We start from the raw sequence: 16,262 nt of genomic DNA, 5'->3' as shown, positions 1-16,262 counted from the left end.
GAGATATGTCTGTATTTCCTCCATGTTCCTTCATGCAGCAAAATTCTTGAAAAAGAAAAGAGCTGCCCCACCCTTCTGAAGGAGCTACTGGATAAATTTTACTTACATTAATTTGATTAAAAATATTTAAAGTAATTTGGTTTGGAGTCAACCATTGTGTTATTAAATAAAAAAATTTAATTCAAAGTTTTTAAGTTGGGAGCATTCTCAGACATCATCTATAGCCCAAACTAAAGCAGTATCCTTGGTTTAAATTTTATAGTTTTAAAATTTCAGTTTCAATAACATAAGATGCCAAAACTTGATTTAGTTCTTTCAACAAATAATTATTGAGAATCTTGTTTATTTCAATCTGTAGCTGAATATAGTTCATTCTGTTCCTGAGGGCCTTAACCTATTTTTTTTGCTTTTGATTAAAGAGATTGAAAGAAGATTGAAAGTACATGTAAAATCTTTGAGTTTTCCTGAATTTTATGGAAACCCAAGCCAATATCTATAAAAAAGGGAGGCTTTCACAATGTAGTATATTTTGTGATCCTGTCTCTGCAGGCTGTACTGTATTCTCTGGTTTAAAAGTTTGTTTTATCCTTGTCCCATCCCTGGTCTTTCTACATAAAAGTTTTATTTCATAGTGTACTTAGTGTACTGTGTAAACAACCTTGAAGATCTGAGGTCTGAGTTCAAAACTCCTAGAGAATAATCTGAAGGTCTTTCTTTCAACTCAGCCTAATCACTAATCCAGAGAGTCTATTCTATCTAGCTATGAACTCTGGATGTTAACAAAAAAAAAAAAAAAAAAAAAAAGGTGAAAGCTAAGAGCAAAAAAGGAACCACAGAGCTGGACCTCTTCCCCTGTTGCAGCCCTGTTTCACACCCTCACCAAGGTTCCCTCCACTGAAAAGGGAAATTAGAGGTCCAGTCAATCTTTCATACCCGAGGCATGAGGTCTGCACATCAAAGGCACAGTTAAACTTTGAAATGCAAGTCATATATGCGGATTTATTTATTTTCAGGATCTTTCTTTCTTGTTTTTTTTTTTTTTTTGGACTTCTGCAAAGCTACTTAAACTTTAAGAGAATTTCTAAAATGTCTGATTGCATGTTTGTTTTATACATTTCCCTCAGCTTCAATGTAAATGATCCCCAGATCAGCTGCAAGTCCTCAACTCCATGCCTAGTCATTAATGAGGTGTATTCTGTTTAAGAATTACTGTTTTCAGTAGAACCCAGGTGCATAGTCTCCAAATCTTCTGTTATCTGTCTGGTTAGTTGTTTCATTATTTTTCTTTTTGAAAAAGGAAAAAAAATTCTTTTTAAGTGATGGGCATAAATCAGAGGTGTAATTACCTACATGTATTTCAGTGATTAAAAGGTTAAAGCCTGACCTAATTCCATACTCCAAGTGGCTATCAACCACTCTGCTGTGCTTCCTGTTCTTGATTTAGGAGCCAGACTGGACTGGACAGAGAAATGGGGTAGCTAGAAAATGTGAATCACTTATTAACTTTGCTTATTATTACTTTCTTCAGGACTTTTAATATTTCAAATAAACTAAGCTGTATGAAACAGCTGAAACTCTCCTATATAACTTACCTGGGACCTCTAACATGGCCAGGAGTAAATTGTTGCTCTGAATTTAGTGTTTATCTTCTGATGTTTCGTTTTTTAAAAAAATATTTGCATGTAGTCAGCATTATTTCATGTTTTTATATATTATGTCAATAGAACCCTGTCCTACATATCATTCTGCAGCTTACTTTTATCACCTAACATTCTTTTGAGATTCATCCATCTTGATATAAGTATCTTTAGAAACTTTTAGTTTCTGAAGTGTTCATTTTATCACTATATAAGTTATATAATAAATCTGTAATTGCTTTGGTAGATACTTGCCTTTAACTATCCAGTCTTATGAACACTGCTGCAATAAGTGCTTGGGCATGTCTCCTTAGGCTGGAAATCCTAGATTGTAGGATATGGGTATACACATTTTCAGTCATATAAGATATTGCCAAAGTGTGGTCTAATTTGATTATGTCAATTGATATTATTATCAGCAATGTATGATAGTTCTTGTTTATCCATGTTTTTCTCTAGCAATTGCTTATGTTGGTTTTCCTAATTTTTGCCACCAGAGTATGAAATTTTGTCTCATTGTTTTAATTTCCTGCTTATGAAGGAGGTTGATTATTTTTTAACCACTCAGATTCCCACTTCTTAGAATTGTTTGACTTTTGTCTGTTTTATGGGTTCTTTTTCAATCTTTTCCAACTAATTTGTCATACAATCTCTGTCATATAGTATATTACCTCTGTCATTTCTGTATGTGTATGTATTTCTTAAAGATTCACCTTTATTTCTTGCTGAAATATGTCTATTATGAGTTCATTAGAGTTATGGGTGTTACATTCTCCTAAGCTTTGTATATTATAAAATTTCTTTGTTCTTTTTTTTATTCTTCATGTTATTTTTGACATAGCTGAATATAAATTCTAGGTAGACAGATTCATCCCCAGTACTTTGAAAATATTGCTTCCTTATTCTTCTTGCACCAATTATTGCAGAAGAAAAGGCTCTGTCAGCTTGATGACCAGTCCCTTGTAGATACTATGCTCTTTACCTCTAGTATCTTCCAAGGTTATATTTTTTTCCTTCTAAATTTAGCCTTGATAAACTGCAGTTTTGCCATCATATACTTAGTTATTTTATTTATTTATTTATTTGGTACCAGGGATTGAGCCCAGGAGTGCTCAACCACTAAACAACATCCCCAGCACTATTTCTTTTTTTAAAATTTATTTATTTATTCTAATTTATTATACATGACAGCTAAATGCATTTCAATTCATAGTACACATATAGAGTACAATTTTTCATTTCTCTGGTTGTACACAAAGTAGAGTCACATCATTCATGTCTTCATACATGTACTTAGGGTAATGATGTCCATCTCATTCCACCACTTTCCTACCACCATGCCCCCTCCCATTACCTCCCTCCCCTTTGTCCTATCCAAAGTTCCTCCATTCCTACCCCCATTATGGATCAGCATCCACATATCAGAGAAAACATTCAGCCTTTGGTTTTCTGGGATTGGCTTACATAGCACTTCATTCTCCAACTCCATCCATTTACCTGCAAATGCCATGATTTTATTCTCTTTTAATGCTGAGTAATATTCCATTGTGTATATATACCACAGTTTCTTTGTCCATTCATCTATTGAAGGGCATCCAGGTTGATTCCACAATTTAGCTATTGTGAATTGTGCTGCTATAAATGTTGATGTGGCTGCATCACTGTAGTATGCTGTTTGTAAGCCCTTTGGAGATAAACCAAGGAGTGGGTTTATAGCTGGGTCAAATGGTGCTTTTATTCCAAGTTTTCCAAGGAATCTCCATACTGCTTTCCAGTTTGGTTGCACCAATTTGCAGTCCCACCTGCAATATATGAGTGAGCCTTTTCCCCCCACATCCTCAAAAAAACTTATTGTTATTTGTATTCTTAATAGCTGCCATTCTGACTTGAGTGAAATAAAATTGTAGAGTAGTTTTGATTTGCATTTCTCTAATTGCTAAAGATGTTGAACGTTTTTTTCACATATTTGTTGATTGATTTTTTTTAAAAGAGAGAGGTGAGAGAGAAACAGGGAGAATTTTTAATATTTATTTTTTAGTTTTTGGCAGACACAACATCTTTGTTTGTATGTGGTGCTGAGGATCGAACCCGGACCGCACGCATGCCAGGCGAGCGCGCTACCGCTTGAGCCACATCCCCAGCCCTTGTTGATTGATTGTATATTATCTTCTGAGAAGTGTCTATTCTGTTCCTTAGCCCATTTATTGATTGGGTTATTTGTTTTTTTTCTCTTTTTTTGGTGTTAAGTTTTTTGAGTTTTTTATAAATCCTAGAGATTGGTGCTCTATCTGAAGTGTGTGTGGTAAAAATTTGCTCCCATTCTGTAGGCTTTATCTTCACCTCACTGATTGCTTCTTTTGCTGAGAAGAGCTTTTCAGTTTGAATCCATCCCATTTGTTGATTATTGATTTTTATAGGAGTCTTGTTAAGGAAGTCAGGGTCTAATCTGATATGATGAAGATTTGGGCCTACTTTTTTCTCTATTAGGCGCAGGGTCTCTGGTCTAATTCCTAGGCCCTTAATCCACTTTGAGCTGAGTTTTGCCTAGCACTTTTTGTATTTTATTTAGAAATGTGATCTCTCTAAGTTGGTTAGAGCCTCGCTAAATTGGTGAGGCTGGCTTTGAACTTGTGATGCTCTTGCCTCAGCATCCCAAGCTGCTGGGATTGTAGGCATGCACCACAGAACTTGGCTGTTCTTAGTTTTGAACTACCTACTAGGTTCTTGGAATGCTCTGTCAACTTGTGGATTCATGTTATTCTTTAAATCTTGGAAATTCTCATAATCATCTCTTCTAATATGTATCCATCCTTCCATTCTCTTTTCTAGAACTTGTAAGTCTTCATAGTTTGGCCACTCCCATCTCCACAACCTGTGGATTGTCTCACTGTTCTGAATTATGGGGTAATTGGGCAGGTGGTGCATGCCTGAAATCCCAGTAACTTGGGAGACTGAGGCCAGAAGATCACAAGTTCAAGGTTAGCTTCAGCAATTTAGAGAAGCCTTCAGCAACTTGGTGAGAATGTGTCTCAAAAATAAAAATAAGGAGGTGCTGTGGGTATGGTTCACTCATTAAGCACTCCTGAATTCAATCACCAGTACTTAGAAAAAAAGAAAAAGAAGAAAAATATGGGGCAATTGCTCACAAGAGACTCTTTGTTCTCAGTGTCACCTTCCGGTTCTCTTTAACGGTCATCGGTATACAAACAGTCCTGAATATTGCAAGTGAGCTTTCAATTCAATTAAATTAATTTTAACTAGTTGGTCCAATTAAAATTTTAATTTAAATAACTATCATCTCAGAAAGTTTGTATATACTTATATGTATTCTATGTGTTTTTATTCTTGCCACTTTTTGTTTTGCTATTCTTTGACCTTTGAAAATAGATGTCATTCTTACATTTATGTCTTTGAACATCATAAACTTACTATAATTTTTTGTTAGATAGCTATTTAAAATAGAATCTGAAACATTGCAGTTGTTGTGATGTCCATTGTTCTTTGCATTAGGTTTCATCATGTGTTTTGAAACTCAGGTTCTAGTTTCATTTTTTTGCTTTTTCATCCCCCTGTTTCTTACTTATCACTTGCTTTTGAAGCAGTTAGACAACTGTCTCTTCTCAGCTCATAGAGCCTCTGGCCTAAACCAAGGCATGTGCATTGAGGAATTCTTCATGCTATGGGTGTTACAGTGTCTGTCACAGACTCATTGACCCTAAGAGGGCTCTGGCTTGTTCCTTGGTAGTGGATGCTGGGTATGTGCACCCCTGCATTCCCAGGCCTCTATGTATAATTTTTTTTTTCTTAAACAGGAGGAATTTTTGTTTTCAGCAGAGGATCTGGCTCTGTGCACAGTATACTATAGAGTATTTCTGTTTTTTTTTTCTTTTGCTATATGAGACCCAAACCTAATCCTGCCTTTTCCATACTGGGAACGTGGAGGCCAATTATTTAAGCCCATTTCTCTGCTTTGAGTTTCTGTTTTCTTAGTGGTTCAAAGAGATAAATATCTTATTTTTAAACTTGGAAAGGTACTTCTGGTTTTCTTTTTGCTTTTTGGTAGTAGCAAAAACAGCATATGACATAGGAGACATTTATTGACTATTTTGACTAGGAATCTAGACATTAAAATCCCACTTTTTCCTTTGAATAAAAGGTAAAAAAAATACCATGTTTAAACTCATCTTCAAATTGAAGATATCTTTTGCTCCTTAGTTACCTTTGAGGTAGCAGATCATGAAGAAAATATTTGAAAGTTCTGAATGTAATTTTCTCAGAAGGGAGAGAAACACAAGCAAATGTAGAACAAATGCTCTTAAAGAAAACAAAGGTAGCCTGCGCTCTGGTAAAAGCTAACTGCTCAGAGGTGCTTCCTCTTGAGGTTGCTCTGTTCTGCTGACCCAGAAGCAACTGGGTCAGGGTCAACAACCTTTGCTTCTGTTGGGACCCACCTGAGAGTGTGTCTTTGCTGACATGGTTCTCTTAAGAAAGAGGTATTTGTGATTAGATGCTCACTTCTGGTGGTAGGAGTAGGGAAAAGGAAGTGATCCTGGGTACCAGGCTTGGGCCCTGTTTAGATGATGATTTGTGACCTGACCTGATATCTCAGCTACATCCAAGAAGGCCACTGAAGTGGGCTGGTGGCAGCCATTCAGGGTCCAGGAGGGCTGGGGACGATCACACCCACTGTCTTAGTAAACGTTCACATCCTTTCTTTTCTGGAACATTTCAACAGCTTTCTTAGTTATTCGCCCTGCCTCCCATCTCACCTTAATATATTATTTCTTTTTGCTGGGAATTTCTAAGCCTGTAGGCTACTTAACCATTCTCCCTTTAGTCAGTATCTCTGTCTTAATCCAGTCACCTGCACCTCACAAGCATTTCCCTACCTCATCTGTTTCAACTCTTCTGTGTTCCTGAAGCTGTGAGTAACTTCCTATTTAATGCCATGAATACTGCCTATATTTATGGATCACGGGCTCTGTGACACATATTTTTTTAAGGATTTCTACAATTTCTACATTACAAAAATTCTACATTGTTTATAGCACCCCCTCCAAGTACATATATAATTATCACAATATTATATCTGATAATTATATAACAGATCAACTCAGCAAACTACAACCCCAAAGCCAAATCTACGCAAGGCAACTTGTTTTTATAAGACTTCCAAGTTAAAAGTGTGTTTTACATTTTTAAGTGGTTAACAGGAAACAAAGGAAGGATAGCATTTCATAACACATGAAAATGTCATAAAATTCAGATGGTTAGTGACTGCAAATTAAGTTTTATGATGGCACCACTATGGCCATTTGCTTATGTGTTAGCTGTGGCCGCCTTCCTCTTGCAACCACAGAGTCGTTGCAATATAGATTGGGTAACTCACTGAAAACCACATATTTATTATATAGGTCATTACAGAAAAAGGTTCGATAGCCCCTGCAATAGGTTACAGCTCTGAAAACTGAGATTTAGAGGGAGTTATCCTCTCCCAGGGCTACACATGCGGTTTCTAGATTTCTTTGACTCTAAAGCTAAGATCTTAAACCACTACCCCAAATACCTGCTTGGGAATGTGTCTATTCCAATGTAAAATTCAGGATCTTGTGATGTGCAGTTCTGCTGTGAAAGGGAACTTCCCTGAGTTAAATCTATCATTTCTTTGATTTGACTTCATTGCATATAACTTGCTTGCAGGGTAAGGTCTAAACTCCCCTGCAAGACTCTTAGCTTTCCTAACATTTCTAGTCACCTTTCCTGAAATTTTCTGGAAAATGCAATGCCCATCCTCTTTACTCCTTATGGTTCATCAACTGCGCCATGCTGTTTATGTCTTCATTCTTTACACATATGGTTCCCTTTGACCCCCAACTGTAATACTTTCCCTTCTTTTGTCAAACCTTCATTCATTTTTCCATGAGTACATCTAAGGTGACTTCCCATTGCTCTGTAGGGAGGCAAGAGATTCTCACATAATTCTTTTACAGTATTTATCATAGATTTTGTAATGGACTTTTATTTGCCTTTTTCACTCTAGTGAAAAGGATGGAATCTTTGATTGAAAGTATTTTTATGTATCTTATTTCTCTGGTACCTAGGGCCTGGCACAGAGAAATGTATCCAATAAATAAATTGAAACCCATGAACTACTTCTATTCATAATAGAGTTATACAAAATAATATACTTGTGTAGTGTCTTCCTGTGTGTTCTGCAATGTTTACAGCTATTCTGTCTAGAAATTTACTGACACAGGAGACAGCTGCATGTATTAACGCTTCCCAAATTTCTAAGCAATCATTCCCATGTATTTTTTTTTGACAGAAAAAACACCCCTTCCTTCTGAAGCACATGCATCATGTTGAAGGCTCGCAATCAATTAAATATTAATCAGATGTCAAAGCCTAAGGGTTGTGAGGCTCTTTTGAACTGGCCAAATGACTTGGTTGTGCTGAATTTATTCTTTGTCAGCTTTTTCTGAGAGTGCCAGACTCAACAACTACAGTGAACAAAATCAAAGGACTGCCCCAGGGCCAATTGCTTTGTCATTGCTCATTTCATCAAGACAAATGTTTGACACAAGCCAATGACTGCAACAAATGTATGCTTTTATTTTCAAGAGCAATGTGTCAACTCTGTGAGCAGACACTACAAATGTTTTCCAAACTTTTTAAAAAAAGCTCTTCATTAGAAAAATGAAGGTGGTAAAATGTATCATTAAACTGGCAAATAATGGTAGTTTTAGAGCTCTAACGTAATCAGTCATCAAGTTCTCTGATTCTTTTATAAAGGAGGAAGCTGCAACTCAAATGCTTCCTGATGTCACCTTATGTTTAATTCAGAAAGAGTTGTCCACTAATCTCCAATTCTTATATTTCCAACCTATTATTGCTTCTGAAATCTGGGATGATGCATTTGAGTCTTTAAAAAATGGGGTAGAAGGTGAGAAACAATAGACTATCATTAATTAATTTTACCCTTTGGAAATCAAAGTGAGTTTCCTCTTCCCCTTAAGATGCAGAGAGCTTCCAGACAACAGCACATCTTCCTGCCTGTAAATCTTAAGTTTTCTTGAGTTTATCAGAGGGGTAAGATTGAAAGGCAATCAACTGAAGTAAATCCCAGGGACAGACAAGTTCCTCTGAGTGAGGCAGGAGTATAGGGTTAAAGTTTAAGTTGGTGATTGTTGAAAGAAAAAGGCTACATGCTCTATGCTTGAGATAAATGGCAGGAGGCTCTTCCCCAAATACAGCTATCATATAAGACAAACAAGAAAGCATCAAATGATGGGTGCAGGCAGATCTGATAATAATCAAGACCTTCATTTAAGTGCATTTATGTGCTAAAAGATATGCTGAGGATGGGGAAGAAAAACACAATGCTAGGCGCAGTTTGAACCACCTGCAAACATTTTTGGCCTGGTGCAAAATGGCACAGGTGCAGTAAAAACATTGTGCAGTAATTTATGAATATGTTAATTTCTAGCCCAGAATAAAACCTCTATATGCTGTTAATCCTTTGACTTCCTGGTTAATGCCTATGGGGTAGCCACCTTGCTATATATGAATCAATGCAGTTAATAATTTTTCCTAAGGCTCTCTGCTAGTCATACTTGATTTCTATCCTGTGTGAGGCAAAGGGACCCACTGAACCAATGACATGAGGAGAAAAGAGGCATACTGTATCACCTTTGGCAAAACATGGCAAAAAGAAGACTGCTATTAAAGCAGGTAAGAAGAAAACAGCTAAGATATTGATGAATTCACAAAGGCCGAGTATAGTCTAAATGCCAGCTTAGAACTACTCTGTACACTATGGAAGTTACTAGCCACATATGACTATTTAAATTTAATTTGAAATGAATTCAACTTAAAAATGACTGTTAACTATATTGAACAACACAGATATTGAACATTTCCATCATTTGAAAGTTCTACGACAGTGCTGGTTTAGAATAATTGGGAGCCCCAGACACAAATGGGAGTCTGTGCTCTCTCTCTCTAGCTTTTTTCCTGGGCCACCATCAGGCTTTCAGGAGAGATATTAGGGGCAGGACAGGGGAAGGACTCCTTAACAGGGGCACAGGCATGCATAGACTCAGAGACCAGAGATAAAAATTACTTCTCTGGGCCCTTCTTCAACACAAAGCAGAGTACTTAAGGCATTCAGCAAGGGGAGAAAAAAATTTCCCTCTTAGTTCTCAGGAAAAGATATCCCATTCTAAGAGTGGAGGAGAAGCAAGAGATGCATGGTTCTGCAAGAGGTGCAGGATCCTGAGCTGATACAGAGTTCTGCTAACACTAGAGAAGAGGCAGGAAACTCTGACCCACAGTTTTAAGGTAGAATTTGGTTATTAATGCCTCACCTAAGACCACAAGTTCTGCCTGATCCCTAGGTTGAGCCAAGACAACCAGAACCTCCCTTGATCCCACCAAAAATTTAGCATCAAGTAAAAATCAATGCACTCCATTGCCAGGGAGTCCTTCTGAGGTGCAGGTGTTCTGGGTTTGCTGAACACTGAGCATAGGACTGGTTTCCTGAGCAATGCTCTGTACTGCTTCTGGCATTCCTGAAATCTATCCAATACCATAAATTCAGCTCAACCACTGACTAGATTAATTCACAACAAATTCAAGCATATAAATAATAACATTATATACAAATCAACTCAACGTTCACTATATATACAAAAGGGGTAAACCTTTACTATCTAAACTGTCACTAGTTATATGTGGCTAATGAGTACTTAACAAGGCTAGTGGAGATAATAAATTGAATTTGAAATTTTATTTAATTTTATGTTTAAAAATCACATGTAAATTTTATATTGATTGTATACTGAAATAATATTTTGAATGCAATGGATTAAATAAAGCATGTTATTAAAATTAGTTACACCATTTCAAAGTTTTTTAATGTGTCTACCATAAAACCAAATCTGAAACATGTGGTTAACACGCTATTTTTATAGGACAATGTTGCCGTAAACACGTTAAAAGGCAGAAAAAAAGCAAGACCCAACTCTATGCTGTCTATAAGAAAACCAATTACACATAAAGACATAATTAACTTGAGAATATCCATAAAATAGACCTCTGATAAGTTTCCAAATGTTTGAACATTCAACACACATCTAAGACCACTGGTCAGAAGAACTCAAGGGGAAAAAAAGATATTTTGCTATAAGGGCTAAAGTATCAATGAGATATTCTTTTAGAGATTTATTGAATTTCTTAATGGACCATTAGCTAAAGGTCTGACTCCACCAGCTTTGGCTGATGAGGCATGGATAAGTGCATGCTAATAAATATTGGGTCAGCAACAGTTACTGCAGTTCTATATTATATTTTGCTTTGTGCTTTAGTTTTTTTTTTTTTTTAACCTGGCTTTCTCCTATTTTTTTTTTACTTCCTTGAACTAATATTTATAGATCACCTATGATGCATGTCTTGGACTATGTGCTTATGATATCATGAGGATTATGAGCAGGGAAGAGTTGGTTTCAAGGAATTTAGATCACAGACATTAGGTACCTATGCATGCTGCCTGAATCTAATTCTCAATTTACCTTTTTTTTCTTTATTGGAACTTGTTGAAGACATTATTTTATCAGGTAAACTTTTAACTCAACTAACTACTAGTTATTAAAATTATGTCTATAAACACTGAAGGCTTTGGGTCTGTGCCATTTTAAATTTTTTCAGACTCAATAGTGATCTTGGGAATCTGCCAATGGATACTTAAATTAATTTTTGACATTCCTGTTAAAAATATGTTCTCTAGGACCGCGTGCATGGTATATTTTTTCCCATCCTTTCACCTTCAGCCTGTGTATGTATTTTCCAATCAGATGTGTCTCCTGGAGGCAGCATATTGTTGGATTTGTTTTTTTAATCCATGATACCAGCCTATGTCGCTTTATTGGAGAGTTTAAGCCATTAACATTCAGAGTTACTATTGATATATGGTTTGTACTTCCATCCATGTTTGATTATTTATCCTTTTTAAAAAAAATTTAGTTTGTTTCTCCATGATTATCTTTCCCCTCGCCCTCTGTCTTTACCGAGGCACTTCCTACTGATGGTTTTGGTTATTGTTTTTCATTTCTTTCTCGTGTAGTGTTTTGCTCAAAATGCTTTGCAATGCTGGTTTTCTGGCTGCAAATTCTTTTAACTTTTGTTTATCATGAAAGATTTTTATTTCGTTGTCATACCTGAAGCTTAATTTTGCTGGATACAGAATTCTTGGTTGGCATCCATTGTCTTTCAGTGTTTGAAATACATTGTTCCATGACCTTCTTGCTTTCAGTGTCTGTGATGAAAAATCCGTTGTTAACCTTATTGGTTTACCCCTGAATGTAATCTGTCTCCTTTCTCTTGTAGCTTTTAATATTTTCTCTTTGTTCTGTATATTGGATATCTTCATAACAATGTGTCTTGGCGTTGGTCTACTGTGATTTTGTGTGCTCGGTGTCCTGTATGCATCTTCAATTTGTATTTCTGTTTCCTTTTTTATTTCTGGAAAGTTTTCTGTAATTATTTCATTCAGCAGGTTACTCATTCCCTTGGTTTGAATCTCTGTACCTTCTTCTATCCCGATGACTCGTAAGTTTGGTTTTTTTATGTTATCCCATAACTCTTGGATGTTTTTCTCGTGATTTTTTACCAGCCTTTCTGAGTTGGCTAGACTGTTTTCAAGATGATATATTTTGTCTTCATTATCTGACGTTCTGGCTTCTACTTGCTCCACTCTGTTAGTGATACTCTCAATTGAGTTTTTAATTTGGTTTATCGTTTCCTTCATTTCTAGAATTATTGTTTGATTATTTTTTATAATCTCTATCTCCTGATAAAGATGCTTAACTTCTTCTTTTATCTGTTTATGTAATTCATTCTCAATGTGTTCTTTCGCTGCTTGAATTTGCTGTCTTGTATCCTCTTTAAGGTTCCATTCCATCTGTCTAAGGTGTTCCTTGAGTTCTTTATATGACCATTTTTCTGATGACTCTAGGTCCTCCTGAATATTTAGGCTGTCCTGCATTGTTTGTACTCCTTTTCTTCCTTGCTTTTTGAAGCTGCTCATGTTACTTCTTGTTCTGTTTGACTGATGAGTTACTGTTTACTCCTATAAATTTATTAGATGCTTGGGAGGAAAGGTATTAGAAGGGAAGGGAAGAAGTCTCTAAAGAGAATGAGAGTAAGCAGGTAGAATTCAAGGAAGGGGGGATAAGATAATTGAAAAGAAATGAAAAGAGAAAAGAAGAAAAAAATAGGAAATAAAAAAAGAAAAAAATTTAAAAAAATAATAAAAAAATTAAAATTAAAATTAGAAGAAAAAAAAATTAAAAAAATTTAAAAAACAAATTTAAAAAAACAAGAAAAATGAAAATGAAAGAAAAACCCAAATCAAAAAAAAAAAAGAGAAAAGAAAAAAAGAAAAAAAAACTAATAAATGCAGTCTTAGAGTTTGATTAACTTCTCTTCCAGTAGGTGGCGCTGTGCCCACCAGGCCAAGTTTCTCCTGTCAATACGCGGGAACCAATCACTGTGCAGCAGCTCCTCCCAGACTGGGCGAGTCTCCAATCCTGAGTGCCTAGGGCCTCCTCTTGTGTCTAGTCACTTCCCACTTTTCCTCTAGCCAGGCCCCTCTCACGGGTGCCGCTCACCACAATACTGGCTACACGTCAGGTCTGCTGCTCCCGGGAGCCCTGTTTTCATGAACGACTGGGCACACTCTCCCAGTTTGCCATTCCCTCAGACCCTAAGTTTGTAGAGCTTGGTGCTGAGAATCCTCAGCAAATTTTTCATACCATGCACACGGTCCTCGTAAGCAAGCAGGGATGGCCATCCTCATATCGAATAAAATCGACTTCAAGACTAAGTTAATCAAAAGGGATAAAGAAGGACATTATATACTGTTAAAAGGAACCATTCACCAACAAGACATAACAATTATCAATATTTATGCACCAAATAATGGTGCTGCGACATTCATAAAACAAATTCTCCTCAAGTTCAAGAATCAAATAGACCACAACACAATAATTATGGGTGACTTCAACACACCTCTCTCACCATTGGACAGATCCTCCAAACAAAAGTTGAATAAAGAAATTATAGAATTCAATATCACAATCAATAACCTAGACTTAACTGACATATATAGAATATATCAACCATCATCAAATGGATATACTTTTTTCTCAGCAGCACATGGATCCTTCTCAAAAATAGACCATATATTTTGCCATAGGGCAACCCTCAGTAAATATAAAGGGGTGGAGATAATACCTTGCATTTTATCTGATCATAATGGAATGAAACTGGAAATCAATGATAAAAGAAGGAAGGAAAAATCCTACATCACATGGAAAATGAACAATATGTTACTGAATGCTCAATGGGTTACAGAAGACATAAAGGAGGAAATCAAAAAACTCTTAGAGATAAATGAAAATACAGACACAACATATCGGAATCTATGGGACACAATGAAAGCAGTTTTAAGAGGAAAATTCATCACCTGGTGGTCATTCCTCAAAAACAGAAAAAAACAACAAATAAATGAGCTCACACTTCATCTCAAAGCCCAAGAAAAGGAAGAGAAAAACAACAGCAAATGTAGCAGAAGGCAAGAAATAATTAAAATCAGAGCAGAAATCAATGAAATTGAAACAAAAGAAACTATTGAAAAAATTAACAAAACTAAAAGTTGGTTCTTCGAAAAAATAAATAAGATCGACAGACCTTTAGCCATGCTAATGAAGAGAAGAAGAGAGAGAACTCAAATTACTAACATACGGGATGAAAAAGGCAATATCACAACATATGCTACAGAAATACAGAAGAAAATTAGAAATTATTTTGAAAACCTATATTCCAATAAAATAGAAGATAGTGAAGACATCGATAAATTACTTAAGTCATATGATTTGCCCAGACTTGAGTCAGGAGGATACACACAATTTGAACAGACCAATATCAATGGATGAAATTGAAGAAGCCATCAAAAGACTACCAACCAAGAAAAGCCCAGGACCGGATGGGTATACAGCGGAGTTTTACAAAACCTTTAAAGAAGAATTAATACCAATACTTTTCAAGTTATTTCAGAAAATAGAAAAAGAGGGAGCTCTTCCAAATTCATTCTATGAGGCCAACATCACCCTGATTCCGAAACCAGACAAAGACACCTCAAAGAAAGAAAACTACAGACCAATATCTCTAATGAACCTAGATGCAAAAATCCTCAATAAAATTCTGGCGAATCGAATACAAAAACACATCAAAAAAATTGTGCACCATGATCAAGTAGGATTCATCCCTGGGATGCAAGGATGGTTCAATATACGGAAATCAATAAATGTTATTCATTACATCAATAGACTTATAGATAAGAACCATATGATCATCTCGATAGACGCAGAGAAAGCATTCGACAAAGTACAGCATCCCTTTATGTTCAAAACATTAGAAAAACTAGGGATAACAGGAACTTACCTTGACATTGTAAAAGCTATCTATGCTAAGCCTCAGGCTAGCATCATTCTGAATGGACAAAAGTTAAAGGCATTCCCTCTAAAATCTGGAACAAGACAGGGATGCCCTCTATCACCACTTCTATTCAATATAGTTCTCGAAACACTGGCCAGAGCAATTAGACAGACGAAAGAAATTAAAGGCATAAAAATAGGAAAAGAAGAACTTAAATTATCACTATTTGCAGATGACATGATTCTATACCTAGAAGACCCAAAAGGGTCTACAAAGAAACTACTAGAACTAATAAATGAATTCAGCAAAGTGGCAGGATATAAAATCAACACGCATAAATCAAAGGCATTTCTGTATATCAGCGACAAAACTTCTGAAACGGAAATGAGGAAAAACACTCCATTCACAATATCCTCAAAAAAAAATAAAATAAAATACTTGGGAATCAACCTAACAAAAGAGGTGAAAGATTTATACAATGAAAACTACAGAACCCTAAAGAGAGAAGTAGAAGAAGATCTTAGAAGATGGAAAAATATACCCTGTTCATGGATAGGCAGAACTAACACCATCAAAATGGCAATATTACCAAAAGTTCTCTATAGGTTTAATGCAATGCCAATCAAAATCCCAATGGCATTTCTTGTAGAAATAGATAAAGCAATCATGAAATTCATATGGAAAAATAAAAGACCCAGAATAGCAAAAGCAATTCCAAACAGGAAGTGTGAATCAGGCAGTATAGCGATACCAGATTTCAAACTATATTACAGAGCAATAGTGACAAAAACAGCATGGTACTGGTACCAAAACAGGCGGGTGGACCAATGGTATAGAATAGAGGACACAGAGACTAATCCACAAAGTTACAACTATCTTATATTTGATAAAGGGGCTAAAAAAGCATGCAATGGAGGAAGGATAGCATCTTCAACAAATGGTGTTGGGAAAACTGGAAATCCATATGCAACAAAATGAAACTGAATCCCTTTCTCTCGCCATGCACAAAAGTTAACTCAAAATGGATCAAGGAGCTTGATATCAAATCAGAAACTCTGCGTCTGATAGAAGAAAAAGATGGCTCAGATCTACATATTGTGGGGTCGGGCTCCAAATTCCTTAATAGGACAC

At 36.0% G+C, this 16,262-nt stretch overlaps 1 protein-coding gene across 1 annotated transcript in view; it reads right to left on the bottom strand.

The window, feature by feature from the left end:
* PTPRO (protein tyrosine phosphatase receptor type O) overlaps nucleotides 1–16,262 on the bottom strand; it is a gene marked incomplete at its 5' end in the record, with an annotated part of 243,757 nt that overhangs the window by 95,182 nt on the left and 132,313 nt on the right. The gene's annotated exons all lie outside the window — the stretch shown is intronic.

The sequence above is a fragment of the Spermophilus citellus genome, assembly GCF_964194105.1.
Source record: "Spermophilus citellus genome assembly, chromosome: 10".
Classification (NCBI taxonomy): Eukaryota; Metazoa; Chordata; class Mammalia; order Rodentia; family Sciuridae; genus Spermophilus; species Spermophilus citellus.
Note: the sequence above shows the minus strand (reverse complement) of the source record. Positions and strands in the feature narration are given on the sequence as shown.